This window comes from Leptosomus discolor, chromosome 5 (genome assembly GCF_034619465.1).
Source record: "Leptosomus discolor isolate bLepDis1 chromosome 5, bLepDis1.hap2, whole genome shotgun sequence".
Lineage (NCBI taxonomy): Eukaryota > Metazoa > Chordata > Aves > Leptosomiformes > Leptosomidae > Leptosomus > Leptosomus discolor.
This window is the reverse complement of record NC_141395.1, coordinates 15,647,856-15,663,483: the sequence shown is the minus strand read 5'-3', so window position 1 is coordinate 15,663,483 and position 15,628 is coordinate 15,647,856.

The following is a 15,628-nucleotide window of genomic DNA, read 5'->3' as shown; positions in this document are numbered from 1 at the left end:
TGCATCTTTGCACCTGTTTGAGAAACTAAGAGGAATCCAGAGCATGGTATAAAGCGTAAAAGCTAGAGAGTTTCTGATTGGTTTAAATCTCATTTTAAATGTTCCTATAACTTTTGATGAAAAGCATCTCAATAGCTTTACACCATGAAAAACTCTCTATCAGTCTAACTTCCATAGGCCTAACCTACTTAGACATCTGTGAAGCTTGTCATATTTTATTATAAGAGAAATGACTAATTAAGATGAAAAGGAACAGAATTAGTTAAAGGCCTGTAAGTTTCCTGAAATACAACAAAGGAAAATATCAGTCTGAAAGGAGTTTTATAGCTGAGATTCTCAAATCTCCATCTTGTTTAATACTGTCTATCGCGCTAGTCATTATGACCAGTATGACAAAAAATCCTTTTGAAATGTGCTAGTATTTCAAAAGTAGAAAGGATACCAATAAAGAAGAAGGATCCAGGTATTATACAGAATTTACTGAGTGACCTTGGGGTCCTGGAGTAATGGAAACAGAAGGTCATGCACGCCAGAACTATTACAAAATACTGAGTATTGTCAATATTTAGCACTAGGAGGGAAGGAAAACAGCCTGGGTGTTTTGGAGGAAAGCAAATATTGCTCTACGGTGTCTAGGCAAAGTATTTGCAACAGAAATAGCAAACTATTAACAACCCTATGTAAAGACTGTATAGATCTTATTTTTGTTCCCTATATGTTTTCCTGCTAACCTATGTTAAAGAATAAATTCAAAGTGAAACAGGTGCAGAGAACAATCAAGGAACTGGAAACATCATGTAGGAGAATGAAAGATTGTTTGCTTTTTTAACCTGATAAACTCAAGACTATGACTGCTCTCTCCAAATTCCTCAGGAGAGAGAATCTGTGGCATAGGTGTAAGATAAAGGGCAAGGTGGACAAAGAATAAAGTATGTATAAATGAATTTGAGTTGGAAATCAGAAAAAACCCACCTCATTTTCAGACTATGATTGGGTATTCTATACTGAATGATGAGGAACCTGCCTAGGTAAGCACAAATAATCACACAGTTCCATTAATGTAAGGAGCTGTATGAGGTGGCAACTGTTGACAGGACTTTGATAGCATTTGATGGACTTAATGACTCAGCTGAATCCTGTCTAGCCTTACACATGCCTTTCTCCTTAGCTGAGTGTCATGCTCTGAATACGACCTGCTTTTGCAAACTTTCGTATTAGCAATCTGTCCTACAATCAAAATGAAATGTGAAGAGGGATATTTCAACCACAGGCAGACGCCTTGCAAAATTTTGTGCTTCAGAAGTAAACAGAAGAGATTGCTCTTAATAGAGAAAACTATAAGTTCCAGAGAAATCATAAGCATGTTTTTATTTCTTTTGGGTTTGATTTTTTCTTAGAAAAAACAGTCAAGTGAGTAGAGTTTCCCTAAGAAAGGAAAAACACCTAATTCTGATTTAGGTCAAAAGAAATTGAGGTTATTCGATTCAATACATACATAGAAATGAAACAGCTGACATTGCCCCATCTATAAGTGATGCCGCAGGTTTCAGGACTGCACCTGAAGTTCCCAGGTGTCCAAATGGGGAAGATCACACTGCACAGCAGCAGGTATAAGAAGAAGTGATGCTTTGTATTTCTTTTCCTCAATAGCACAGTTAAACTTTGGCACACATCCACCAATGTACAGGAAAGGTGAACTGTCAGGGTGTTGTGACTCAGTAGAAATATCTAGTGTCAAATCTTGTAAGACTAAATAACAGAGAATGTATTAGTGGCTAATAAACAGCCATTAACCACGCAGCATTCAGATTTACCAATTACCACACTGTTCTAGGCTACGGACCTGCTTGCTGTGGCTGACAACATCGCATTAATGAATCTCAACTCTCAACCTCCTTGAATTCATGAATAACAATTTGACTCTATGTAACTTGATTACTATGAAATGGAAACTTTAGTTGAGTCTAAACATTGGTTATGGTGTTGAGATGAGAGAAAGACAACCCTACTCCATCACTGGTAATTTAAACTCATATAAAACCAAGCACCTGTCACAGTGATAAATGGATTTTCTTGTTATCTCACTGTCGGTATCGTTTCCTAGTCAGATTCCTATCAAACACCCAGACAACACTGTGAAAACGAAGATACAATTGTCTTCATTTTATTTCTCTTCCAGAGAAATGGGTAAAGGTCACAAGATGCTTATAAATGTGATTGATTTCATTTTCTTTGAGTCATTCCAAGAACACAGTTTAATTTACTTGTATATGCAAGCATAAGGTTTTTATAGACATCACAGAAGAGAGAGCTGCTTATTGTTTACTGACTCCAAGCTTAAGCCACAACGACCTCGAATCAGGAGATGTCCCAATGCGTTACATCTTTCAAGGTCTATTTCATTGTGTATGGTTAAGAGAAATCAAATTTTTAACCTGTTTTATTTTAAATCATGCCTCAAAATTTTGAAAGTGGCCTCAGTCTGAGGAATGACACTGAAAGGATACTGTGAACAAGCTCCTTTCTTACAAATCCAGTATGTCTTGCTTGCAGTTGTGTCGTATTTTTTTCTAGACATGAATATTTTTTTAGTTCTTTTTTAGCGTAAATCTTTCGGTTTCAGGCCCTGCTGTGTATCAGAAGCAGAAAAGATGTAGGGAGATTGAGAAAGGAGGAAAGGAGAAAACCTAAATATTTAAAAACATTAAGACTGAAGAATTGTCTGTCCTGTGTTAAACTAAATGTCTGAATAGACAATCACTGTGGTAATTTCTCAATGTTGAAGCTGTGCACAAGCTGTTACTCGGTATCAGTATGAATGAAGAGGACTGTCTCATCCTGACCTATCTGATAGGTTTAGGATTAGCTCTATAATACTGCAAAATAATTTTATTTCTTTACAACTTCAGTGCCATACATCCAACTGATCATAGTGAACTTTCATTCTGTCTTGCTGAACTGTGGTCTTAAAATATACATTTATATGTTCATGGATTTTATTAGCAGTCACACAGAACAGCTTGTGCAAATGATGTGAACACTCCAGAGATTAGAATAATACTGCTGCTTTCTTTTAAGGTGTAGCTGAAGAAGATGGTGTTAATGATGATTTTCTCTTTTTTTTTTTTTTTTTGAAAACTTAAAATAAGAGCAGACTTAGATTCTTTCAGTCTCTACCTGTTGCTTTTCCATATTTCTTCTCTCCTTAAAGTGATACTAGTAGCAGACTATAAGTTGGTCTTTCCCTTTTGAAGCTGTCTCTGTGTAGAGGAAAATATTTTTATTACTTGATCATGAAAAAGGAGGTGAGAAAGAATGTCTGCTTTTGGAAGATGTTTTAACAATTCGTTCTGTATTTTAGCTGGTGGTAAAAAAAGAAATAACAATCCTGGAGAAGTGAATAGAAGGGCTCTTTTTAAAAGGGGCAACAGGGTTGTTTGTACATTGTCAATAAATTAATGCAATAATGTGATCCTCAGTATAGTCTGCTACGGAGGGGCACAGCCCATGGCTGGTGAAGTGCAGCAAAGCCTCATTGCTCTCTGCCATTGTCTTCCAGCAACAGATACAGCAATTTTGCTGTAGTCTGTCTAAGTAGGAGGCAAATGCAGCACTGAAACTCAGAAGTGGAGATGCGGAAATGATGAGATAACAACACAATAATTGCAAAATGTTTCACTGTAGAATTTCTCTGAGACATGAAATTGAGTCATGTCAGACATAGCAGAGAACTGAAGTCACTTCTTGAGTGAACCCTCATCTGCTGTGTACCCAGGGTGGGTACGTGATACTTCCTCCTCCAGTTAAGTTTGGAAAGAAAGGAATCAGGCATGGTGAGCTCTTTGAAAAAAAAGATCCTGTAAAGCAATACTTCAGGAGTATGTTTCAGGCTCGAGTCTGACAGGAAAAGGGGATGAAAGATGGCTTTTTCTTCCCTCATATTACCTGCTGATTAAGTCTAAGATTTTCCTCCTCAACATGCTCTCTGCTTGGGATCCCACCTAAGCATCTGAAATTTTGTTCAATTCTGTGCAAGGGTTCGGATCCACATTCCTACTAGTTAGTTATTATAGCACTTCTCATTAGGTCATTAATGAAATCCTTTACTTGATTGAGACCTGTGCGATTTATGGTGTTGCATAAGTCAACACAAAGAACAAAATCCTTATGCTTCTTACCTGTTTCCTCAGGTTACTCTTTCTCTTGTATCAATGGCCAGCCAAGACTGTCCATTACAACCATGACTCTTTGGGATGTAAAAATGGAATTTAGTTGGAAATGTGTGAAGTTTTGCTTTTATTTAAGTTGAATGTCATCCTTTCTTTGAAGAAGACAAAGAAGACAAGGAAGGAAAGTACAATTTATCCACTGTATTGACATTTGGGTTTCGAAAGTACAAAAATACGTGAGCTGCACATACTATTAATATTAATAATGTTAAAAAAATCCTCTCACAAGGGCTTTGTGTTAATCTTACATGATTCAGCTTCTGGCAGCATAATGAAGATCTTACATATTTAATAAGCAAATTGAAGTAGGCCCAAATGAGTGAACAACATAGCACTGCAAAAAGAAACAGGGAGCAGGGAATTCTTGTCAGATGAAGTGGCTGAAAAAACCTGATCTACTGACATTTTTATGTCTCCTATCAAATGTCATTGTGAATTGAAAATGGAATGTCTGAAAAAAGAAGCAGCAAGTTTCTATATAACCTGATGAATGTAACTCCATTGTTTCCATGAAATCACATTAAAAAGGTCATCGCTCTACGTATGAAAATACCATGGCAGTTGTTCTATTGCTCTTTCAATTTGAAATAAGCACTTGAATGTCATCAAAGAGAAATAGCTGATATTCTATAATTAAAAGTAGATTTTGATTTACAATGGGGAAGATTATAAGCATGGATCCTTACATACCGCTGATGTAGACATGCATCTTACTCGGGAATAAAAGAAACTCTCTGAAAGATTAAGGGAAAATATGATTAAATTAAAATGTCTGGGGTATGAAAATGTGTATGTGAAAGGAACTGAAAAATTCCTCCTTGTTCTGATGTTCTACAAGTAACTCCTTTGGGTAAAGACTTTGCCATAGCAACAGATAAAACCTTTATGAGGTGCAAAGTTTTGCTAAGAAAATGAAGGTTTTCTATTCCAGTTCAGTTGGTGTCTTGAAACGAAATTAAGTCTGGCATAAGTATTTTGTGAATTATCACCATTTTAAGGATGCATTCTTTAAGACTATTACAACAAAAAGTCTGGGGTGCTTTTAGGGAATAAGATATATATATGAATTCTATATCTTCCTGCTGGAGATGAAAAGCAGAAATCAGAACCCACATGAACAGTGACTTCCTTTGCCATTTACTCTGGCCACTGTCCTGTCACCTGTTCTTTCTCTTCCATGTCTCGTCATTTTTGATATCTGCATTGCTATCTTCCCTTTTAACCTCTCCATGATGTCTTGTATGTTCTATATTTTTCACATTTTTTACTAATAGTTAGATGGAAGCATCGGGATAGGTCTGGGCCTTAGGGTGTAACTTTTCTTCCTACTTCTGCTGGCTCAGTTCTTTTGCTTTGCATTACATCCCTTCCTACCTCTCACTACATTCTTTGTTTCTTCTATGGAAAATCAGCCTTTCCTGATCCCTTGTCCTTGATTTGATTTTTAAGTTATCAAAAGCTCTCTGTGTTATCTGCTCCTTCAATAGGCTTGCTTCCACTTATGTTGAGGCTCTTAATGACTTTTCCTGGAGTCTTTCAGCTCTTGCATATTCTCAACAGTGCCTCTGTGGATAGATTGAATTTTTTTCATTCTGTGCATTCTTATGAAGGCTCCTCAAAGCAGAGCTACAAAGGTCTTCGTTATGTCATCATCCTCTTCACTGAAGGGCCTTGGCTCTTCACAAGATACAGGCAACTATTTCAGAGGATAAGGGTGAGTCATAAGAGGATCCTCTGATTGTCTGACAGTCCTGTGAGTTTCTTGGCATTTGTAGTCTTGGAATTTAAACTGTGTCAGTTATACCTGCAAATGGAACTTTACCTCAAACTAGCCAAAAACAACTTTGTGTTTCATCTCGCCTTTTTGCCTTTACCGTCAGGAACATCATTTTGTGAACGGAATCCTCTGTGCTGCAAATTGCTGAACACTTAAATAAATGACCCCTCCCCTTTCTGTGTTTTGTACCCTGGGCTGTGTAGTCATTTCTCCTCTTTTGATCCTTTTTTATTGCTCCTTGTATGAGGGATCTGTCCTGACATTGTGGAACTGGGACTGCAAGATTAGAATGACAGTAGGTGAGATGGAAACCTCTGTCTATTACTTTGCAATCAGCACTCTGCAATGCTCTCTCATGGCTGCTATCAAATCTGAGTTACAATTTTACCAGCTGGTTTGTTTTTATTTTTATTTTTTTTATCAACTCAGTCCTCAAGTGCTTTTTGAAAGCCAGCAGGTCAGCTGGCCTGCCTCTTCCTCCTCTCTCTTGAACACAAATGCTCAAGATATCAGAAGCGTGGAACTAAAAAAGGCATTGAAATGGGGCTTAGAACTCGGGTCATACTTTTTTGCGCTATGTTGGCAGCATCCTGTACTGAGGAGCCTTCCCATTCACTGTCTGTGGGACAAATGAACTCTGAGGAGAGCAGGGCAAAATGTGGCACCACTTAGGGATCATCTCAACACCCTGCTCCTCAGCATCACCTCGTGACTGAGGCCAAAACCGTAGAGCTACCTTGTCCTTAAACTAGTTTGTGGGATGTTTAGACTGACGTGCAAACACAGTCATAACACAGGAATGAAAGCCCACCTAAAAAGTGAAATAAAATTACAAAAATTAAAAAGGAAGTTCTCAAAAAAGCTTTTCAGCCATTCCAACTCAAGACATTTCTTCCTTGCAAGTGTCAAAATATTCTTTACTTTACACTCTCTTTTCTGAAAACCTTGAGGTGTGTGATTAAACTTACTTTTCAGTGTGATTTTGGTATTAAAGTACCTATTCTACTGCCTCTGGCACTTCATTCAAGGAGAGGAAGTAGAAAAGAAAGTGAAAGCAAAATCAATTAAATGGAGAAAAATCAGTCTTTTGTTTAGAAAGCCAATTCTTTTATTAGTCATTGCATGAATTATTTTCCTCTAGCTGGCATGTAACAGCGGGGAAGGTAAGGATGTTGATTCCTGGCTCTTTTATCCTTCCAGTTCGGTGCAGACATATGCAGTTAGTTACTTACCCTGTTTACACGCACACGGCCACCTTCCGCTTTTGGAAGTGCACATTTCTTTTATCTGGTGTGTTTGACTGCATTTGAATTTGTATTGTTATATGTATTAATAATTGGCCTTTGAATTAATAATTCATTCTCCCTCCAAGCAATTACTGTGGTTCCCAAGCACCCTGTATGTATTACAACATCCCTGAACTATGAAGGCTATGAAACTGCCTTTTGCATTCAGTGCAGATTTGAATGAACTGAATTTCACTCATGTCCCAGTGCAGGAAATTCTAGATTTCAGTCTTCTTCCACAATGTCCAACATACCATTTTTTGGTATGAGCAGTCTAATTTACCCTTTGGAGCAATCAGTGGAGTGACTACTGTTAACTAGACAGGCAACTGCGGCCAGCAGCTGTCTGAGAATGAAGCAAAAGGATGCTGCACCCGCTGCTGTGCCGAGTACAACACTAGATAAGATAAAAAGCCAGGTGGCTAAGTCTCCATTGCACACCTGTCTCTTCAGTCTTCTTAGGAAACCACTCCTGGGTCAGGACTATATTTAAAAAACTATTGATTTTCTCATGGCTTAAACTAGAAACTGAATGTTTAGTTCAGTAGTGACTTGCACTTTACAAAACCAGTCATAAGTTTCATCCTTGTTGCAGGTGAATAAACACCCAGGTCCTTTTCCTTGCCTTTCCATTCAGAAATGACTGTAGGAGGGAGGAAAAAAAGTTAACTGTAGATAAAATCACAGGCACTTTAGATTTCCTGAATATGTAATTTATTAGGCTGCCTGATAAAAAGTATGTGCACCGTAGTGATTTTCTCTCAACCTCTCCTTCCTGGTGTATGGAGGACAACCTATATATGTTCCTTCTGCAGCAGCAGATCGATTTATTGCCTTTATGCAAGCACATGGGGACCCAACTTCCCTCTTTCCATTTCTCTCCGAAGGTCAGAGCTCTGAAAATGGGCCTTGTCTTCCCCCTTCCTGTAGGCAATTCCTGGAAATGGAGTGAGGTAAGCAAAATACAGCATCTGCAGGTGTGCATTCTGTGAAAATGTCAAGGCTATTCAAAAGCTTGTTCTCTATAGTAATTAAGGGCCCTGCATGTCAAACAAAGACTCCACTACTTAATCTTCAGCCTTTCTTAGCATCACACCGTATGCTCAGTCCTTGATGGCTTAGGAAGCAAGGCTCCCATCACAAAAACTTGGGCCAAAATGTATTCATCAAGTGAGGCATCTCACAAAATCCAAGGCCTGCTAGGAAAACCAGCTCACTGGTAAACAACAAGTATGATGAACTGTGACTGTTCAGGCTTCAAACTGTTGCAGCTGCTATTTTCAAAGTCCTCAAGGTGATTTACAAGGCACTTAGGCAAGTGGAAACAAGTCTCAGTCCTTTTCGAAGATGGTAAACTGAGTCATGGAGAGGTGAAGTGAGCATATGCTACTGCGAAGTGGGCATGTGTGGGCTTCCAAAAGCTGACCTGGGTCTCCCCTGGGCTTGGACACTCCAATCATAAGGAAAGCCAAATGACGACAAGGCCTCTTGTCCACTCTCAGGCAAAAGTCCTGTGGAAGCACCAGGTTCTAAACCAGGTCTCTTCAATCTCAGGTCACTACTCTTATTTTTATTTCTCCTTCTACATACATCCTCCAAGGCTTTATTAAGCGTGCTGCTCGTTATCTATTATAGACTACTGTTGTAACTAATAGCTGAGGCACTCTCATTAGTTTGTCTTTAACCATGCCACTCAGGCAGTGTTTATCTAGTGGTCTTTATAGCAGCATATAGTGCTTAGAAAGCTCTGAGCAGAGCTCAGCCCTGTCTGCGATGTTCAGAAACATTCAGCAAAAGGCAGGGTTTCCCATGGCACTTGCCCTCCTGTACAGCATGTCTGACATCTCTTATGAAATATCTTCAGTTTACCCAGTTAACCAAAGGTACAATATATCTCTTTGAGTAATGCCTGTGAGTTCATCACTTTTTTTAAGCTACTGAAGTATGGCTGACTATAAGGCTCTGAATTTTGGCATTTGTGTCTCAGCAGGAGCAGAACTCTGAGTTCCTGGGTTTATGCATTTAATTTTCTCTAAGCAATGTTTTATTATGAGTGATGATTTAATACTTTCTGTTCCAGCTGAATTCTTTGTGAGCATTAGGTAATGAAGTGTTCAGCAAAAAAACAACCCAGGGTGTCTCACCTTTGTTGCAGGTATCTCAGTTTGCGTCTCACCCTAAGGATTGCTAATCCCAGTAGTCAGGCTAAAGTGGAAATCTAATTGCTCATCTGCGTGGTTAGACCTTTGGGTCTTTTGGTTTTGTTTTTGTTTGCTTTTGCCCCACATTTTCAATATTGTTCAGGGAAATGCAGAAGAAAAGACAGTGTTAATTTGGTCTCTCAGATGAAAAATCCCTCAGCACTGACAAAACCTGCTATGCTTGTGCCAGGTCTCTTAACAGCTTGAAAATCAAATTAGGCACAGAATTATTACAGACACTGTATCCTGTCAACAACCTGGAAAAAAAAAACAAACCAAAACAAACCAAAACAAAACACCAATCAACCAAAAACAACCCAAAAAAAACCAAGCAAAAAAAAAAAACCCAAACAAGAAAAAACCTTCTCCAGAAATCTCAGTAAAAGCTGTGCTACCCAATCCTTTGCAGCTTCTACCTCCTGGTCGGGTGTTCCCTTTTGCCAAGTGATTGAGTCTGAAACAAGGGCTGAGAAACAATGTTTTAAAAAGTGATTTGAAAGGGAGCAGGGAGATTACACGCCAACTTGAAAGCATGACAGCAAGAAATATCTGAACTTGCTTTGCCGGTGATGAGGAAACCTCACCAGATTCACTCTAGGCTGAGCTCACTGGGGTGGAGGAAGGATATTCAAGCTCAGTATTTGTCAGACTTTCCTAGTGCAGTGGCTTGTGCGGGTCAGTACAGTCCTGCTGGCATGTTCTCACAGGGAAGTTGAATGCCAGTGCATTGAAGCTACCTTGGTTATGGCCACCCTCCTTGAATGTAAGGCAAGACACAGTGGATCAGATTAAAAAAAAGAAAAGTATTATTCCTTCTAGCCTGGTCCCTAGCTGTGATCACGAGCAAATGTCTAGAGCAGATTAAGAACAGCACAAGTGTATCTGACATTTCCTCCAGTGCACTCCAAAATCCCATGTCAATAACAATCGCTAATGGATTCTCTGTTATGAACTTAATCACTCTACTATTGAATGCATATAAACTGTTAACATCTACAATATTCTTTAGTTACATGCTCTACATGTCTTCTACAGCCTGTGGGGAAAACAACCCCTTTTTTTCCTCTTCATTTTGAACTTGGCACCAACTATCTTCACATGGCATACCCTAATCCTTGTATTTGTGAAGACTGAACAATCTGTTCCCATCCATACTCTCCAGGGTCCTCCTGTTTCTAAGGTCTTTCCTCAACTGCAGGATTTTCTATACATTTGCAAAGCATTGCTGCTATTCTCTGAAACCGTCCCAGTTACAATATGTTCTTGAAAATACACAGCAGGAAGAGATATCTTGCTGCATGTCCCATGTTCCTAGGTCAGCAGCATCATCTATTTTCTGAGGGCCAACTGAGCTTAGCTGTCTTCCCTCTTCCAGAGCCCACTGTCTACAGCAGTGTAGCAGCTCACAGCATATGTGCCTCAGAGCTTGTCCTGCCCTTCTTGGGAGACGAAGTGGGCTAAGAACTCTTAGCTGGCCTGGTATTTTTTGCTTGGTGTCCCCTGATCTGTTTTGGAGGTAAATTCATTTGTTGCTGTCAATGAAGGGATGTTTGGCTAGAAAACTGAGCCAACCTGACACCTCCTATATGTGTGGTTTGATGTACTAGTTTTGCTGGTCTATCCATATCCAGTCTTGTCTTGAAGAAGCAGCACCACAAATGGAAACTACCTATAGGGAAAAAGCCTCACATGCATTACAGTTTGCACAAGCTTTATCATTTCAGTTATGCTTGAGCCGTGAGCAGAGGCTTTTTGCTCCATGTTACTGCTGCTGCAGTTGTGTAGTTGTCACCATTAAATCTTGAGGCTAGTAGGCAGCAGCAGGTGAGCTTGAAATTTTTATGGTAAAGATTTTTTATTTTTCCCCCCATCCCAATATGCCTAAGCGGACTTGTCACATTGAGCTGGATTTTTTTCACTTCCAAGTTGTAAATGTAATCTTGCCAGTGTATGTTTACTGCTCCCCAGCAGGCATGTAAAGCAGACATTGCAAATCAACTCGATCTTGGATTTTTGTCTTGTTTTGGGAGAAAGGGAATGAGACAACACCAAAAAAGAATGAATGTAGGAACAATCAGTCAAGCAAGAACATAGGAGAAATATTTTTAAAACCTCACTTTGCCTTCTTAAGTTACTGGGCAACATTTCTATGAGCTACTTCTAACTAATCAGAGAGGATGTAAAGAAATGGAACTTCCAAGTATGGATAAATTTTATAAAATTATCTTGTCACTCCCTCTCTACATTTTGCCTCTTTTCATTGTGTCATGTTGAAAGGAAAGTGTTTGTTTTGATCTCTGCTTTTTTCAGCACAGTGGGCAGCTTGTTTTTGCAATAGTACTTAATGCCTTGCAGGAAATCCTGTTAAATGTTTTTAAATGTCTCTTGTTCATGGGCACCAAAAAATAGTTAGAAGTGGGGGGAGAATAATTAGAAATTGGTTGAAGATGAAGAAAATGTTTCTAAGGAGAAAGTTGATAAAACTGTAGAGGAATAGTGAATTTTATGCTGTGGGTCATTTAAAATTGGACAGTACTATATATCCATCGGAATGTGAACATGTATTGGACTTGAGGGGTAGATTAAATAGTCCGGTTGGCTTTGGGGATGAGATTTTCAAAAGCAGTCAATCTGCTCTTTCTATTTAAGTGGTGATAGTGTTCAGTCAGCATTCAGCATATTTTCAATATCCCAGGATTTGTTTCTGGTTTTATAAGCTGAATCTTTGGTTCTTTATTAAAAGAAAATACCCTGCAACTCAAAGACAATTTTTTTCTGAAATTAGATGTGTTTGCAAGCCCCAGGCTGCAAATATGCAGTTTTATTTTGTAGTGTTTGAAAACCTATCACGGAATCCCATGTTTTTGCAGCATCTTGGATCACTGCTGAACCTCTTTCAGGGTCAGCTGTCTCATTCCCTCAAGGGTCCTCCTGTGTGATTGACTTTAGGGATAAGATTATCCTAATAAATCCATCAGTGCCACAGTTGTGGATCCTTGCCTCTGTTATGCCTAGCTCTGTCTGACAGTGGAAAGATAGAAAAGAGCCTACATTCAAAACACTCTAATTTGACCAGCCTTGGCAAGAGGAAACAAAACCTTACAAGCCTCACCTGAATTTCTTTGAAGAACAGATGGGAACTGTCAGTATGTGCCGTATCCAGGCATCATCATGTGCAATGCACGTCTGAAGTCAAACACACATCACAGTGTTCCCTAACTCTAGCAAGCTCTGCAGCGTGCAATTGTTCTGCTTGAGCTAAACATGCAGCCTGAGCCAGCTGTAGCAGCCATAATTTTGAAGACAACTTTGCTGGGGTAGGAGGCTGGTGTAGAGACCTCCAGAAGTCCCTTCCAGCCCAAGTTTCCCAATGATTCTGAGTAAGGTTCTTGAAGTAAGGGTCCCTTCAACCATGTTCTCAGTTCCTGTAAGGATTCGCTGGAATTATTGTAGATCTGTAGTTTAAACACCACCTAAGGATTGCTCTGAGTACTGACTTCCAAAACTGCTAAGGATAGTGTACTGTCAAGACATTTTAATGTCTGAGACACAGCTTTTCTTTCCTGGCATGTCTTCCAGGCTCCTTCCAGTCCTGAAAGGCTTTACATCCCCACAGGTGGATCCCAGTATTTCCATGTTTCTGCATGCTTTTCTCTTGAATGGAAGCACAGAAAGTTGTCTTGCACATTTTCCCCTCAGGTGCACTCCTTCTTGTCACAGCTCTGCCTAAAAAAAAAAGCATGAGAGTACAGTTTGATGGAGCCGAAATAAGATATATATGATTCCTTAGATAGTTGGCAGGTCACTGAGAAATAGCAAAAAACAATAATCAACTGAGAACAGCTGAAGCACATAACTTATCTGCAGCCCCATAGATAACACCTTTCACCTTTTAAACTATGTATTAACAAGGGTTGAATGAAAACCATAAACATTCATCCCTGTGCAGCATTATTTTCTTTACCATTCTACAACAATCCCTAAACTGATTATTTGTTTCTTTCTAGGTTGCCTCTGGAGAGGGAAGAAGTCTGAAGACTTAAAAGACTAGTGAGATAGTAATCATTGGTTCACACTGTTTCCCTTCCAGCAACTTGCTGTAAGCAAGAACAACAGAAAAAAATAAATATACAAGACAGAGAAAGAAACAGAGCCTGAGGAGAGAACATTCATATTGTCATTTAGATGAACTATGCAGCTATCTCTCTTGACACACCTATTCCACAAACATGTTTCTTCTCAACCTGGTATTCACTTTCTGTCCTTCTTCATTACATTAGTGATTCTTTTTTCCTCTCCTACTCTGCCTAGTCTGAACCACCGGCTTATTTTTTGGCTATATTAGCCAGGTTGTTTGTATTGCTGTCCTGTGGGTGACCTAGCAGCTCAAACTAATAACACATATTTCTTTGCCAACATGTTACTCTCCAAGCTTGTTGAAGACATTTCATATGTCCAAATTGCAGTGATATATTTTAGGGATAATAACACAGAAGTGGAATTAATGCCTTTTGGACCATTCCTTTCTTGCAAGATTGGACTGGCCTAGATAAATGGTTTTCTCACTTAGTTGTTTCGTTTTTCTTTTGTTTCAAAACCGCTGAATTGAATAATGTTGGGGATTTTTTTCCATGCCTCTTCATAGAATTTTTATGTTTGTTTCACTTGGTTTGTTCTTATAAAGCAGGATCTTCAAGTTCTGGTTCTAAATAAAAGTAGAATTAATTGAGACATGCCAATGTCATGAAGGTGTGATTGGTTTCATTTACATTGCAAAGTGCCTGAGGCTGAGACTTATGTATTTATAGAGAATCTGGGGTAATGAGGCTTCTTGACTAGGATGAGGAATCTGGTCTGTGTTTGAGATTCCTGACACATGACTGAGGGCAATGTTCATGGTAAAGATAAACTAGTTTCAGAAGGAGGGTAGAATTATTTTTTGATCTCACTCATTTACCTTATCATTAAACTTGTAGGAACATTGTACCTTCAAGTCTGTGACAAATTTGGTTGAAAATGACCAGTAAAGTCAAGGCAGATGGACATACAAATGTCAGATGATCACAGGAACTTTCTGCGCATTATGAAACCAGGCTAGAGAAGAACTGGTGAAGAATGATTATTTCTTAACTATTCATTAGTGTAGAGAAAGATGTGCTGTCAGAGTCCATTGCAGATAAGGCATAGCAATCCAGTTCCACATTCCTCAGTAAAACGTTAGTGATAATGACTTTTTTCAAGCAATATCCACAGGCCTTAGGAAACAGAGATCGTTTGTCCCTCGTGTGAGACTCCATCCACATACAGGAGCAGAAAGTCCTTGTCCTACAGATGTTAGGATATGAGAAGATAAGAAAGCAATGGAAAACAGTAGAAGAAAATCAGTTTACCTTATTCTTAACACATGAAAGATTTAGACACATTTTAATTTAGTCCCAGATCCTCACAGAGAGTTAGGTGGCCAAGGCCCATTGGCTCACTTGAGAATTAGGTACATAAATCCTTGTGAAGATTTGTGTGTGGGTGACTTACCCAAGGTCATGCACATACTGTCTACAGAGTTGAGGTCTGAAAGGGACCGTACTAAATTTCACTCCACTGCCTTACAAAGAACAGCTTCATCTGGGTACATGACAAGTAGGGACTTTTTGACTGTTATTGTAATGGGTTTGCGTGGCAAGGTTTTGGTAGCAGGGGGGCTACAGGGGTGGCTTCTGTGAGAACCTGCTAGAAGTTCCCATATGTCTGATACAGCTAATGCCAGCTTGCTCCAACACAGACCCACGGCTGACCAAGGACAAGCCCATCAGAGGCAGTAGTAGTGCCTCTGTGATAAAATATTTAAGAAAGGGAAATAAGTTACTGTGCAACAGCAATTACATCTGGAGAAAGCGGTAAGAATATGTGAGTGAAACAACTCTGCAAACACGAAGGTCAGTGAAGAAGGAGGAGGAGGAGGAGCTCCAGGTGCTGGAGCAGAGATTCCCCTACAGCCCATGGTGAAGACTATGCTGAGGCAGGCTTTTCCCCTGCAGCCCATGGAGGTCCACAGTAGAGTAGATGTCTGTCAGCACCCCATGGAGGACCCCGCACCAGAGCAGGTAGATGCCCAAAGGAGGCTGTGACCCTATGGGA